This window comes from Triticum urartu, chromosome 4 (genome assembly GCF_003073215.2).
Source record: "Triticum urartu cultivar G1812 chromosome 4, Tu2.1, whole genome shotgun sequence".
Lineage (NCBI taxonomy): Eukaryota > Viridiplantae > Streptophyta > Magnoliopsida > Poales > Poaceae > Triticum > Triticum urartu.
In genome coordinates this window covers 614,010,995-614,011,957 of record NC_053025.1, presented here as the reverse complement: position 1 = coordinate 614,011,957, position 963 = coordinate 614,010,995, and the positions used below count along the sequence as shown (strand labels likewise).

The following is a 963-nucleotide window of genomic DNA, read 5'->3' as shown; positions in this document are numbered from 1 at the left end:
CAACCAAGCCCTGTGGCGAGCGACCGTGCTCTCCGCCATCCGGGGAGCTCAGATGGCGAAGTACCTCGACGTTGAGCAGCCGCCGCCACCCACGCAGATCGATGTGGCCTCCGCCGACGGCAAAACCACGACGAAAGCGGCGAACCCTGACTTCCAAACCTGGTATGCGCAAGACCAACAAGTCTTCTCCTATCTCCTTACGACTCTTCCTCGTGAGATAGCCATCCAGGTTGCGTCCTGTCACACCTCGGCGGAGCTCTGGAACACGGTCGAGGGGATGCTTGCATCTCGCACTCGATCGCAGACCACCAACGTCCGCATCGCCCTCGCTAACTTGCAGAAGGGCAACCTTTCCATCACCGACTACGTCGGGAAGGTCAGAACCCTCACCGACGAGCTGATCGCCGCTGGGAAGAGGGTGGACGAGGAAGACATTGTCTCCCACATCCTCGCCGGACTTGATGAAGATTTCGATCCGGTGGTTTCTGCTATGTGCTCCAGGGTGGAGATGGTCACTGCAGCTGAGCTTTTCTCGCAGCTGCTCAGCTTCGAGACGAGGCTGAATCTTCGTGGCGGCGGGTCGCAGTCCTCCGCCAACAGTGCCACCCGAGGCCGCAAGCAAGGCGGCGGAGGTGGTGACCGTGATCGCAGGCAAGCTGGCAATGGTGGTGACCGCGGCGGCCGTGGCTATTCCAAGCCAGGAGGTCGTGGCGGCAGTGGCCACAGCAACAACAATGGAGGCGGCAGCGGAGGCAACTACAACAACCATGCCTCCGCTTCTCGGGTGCAATGTCAGATCTGCGGGAAGATGGGCCATCTGGCATGGAAGTGCTGGAAGAGGTATGACGAGTCCTACCAAGGTATGGAGGAGAAATCGGCCAATCTTGCAGCTCCACAGTATGGCGTAGACACCAACTGGTACCTTGACAGTGGTGCTACTGATCATATCACGGGTGACCTGGA

General features: G+C 59.6%; 1 pseudogene; it reads left to right on the top strand.

Annotated features, from left to right (window-relative positions):
* The first annotated feature begins 415 nt into the window (after window positions 1–415).
* LOC125555125 lies at window positions 416–554 on the top strand (annotated as a pseudogene).
* The last annotated feature ends 409 nt before the right edge of the window (window positions 555–963 follow it).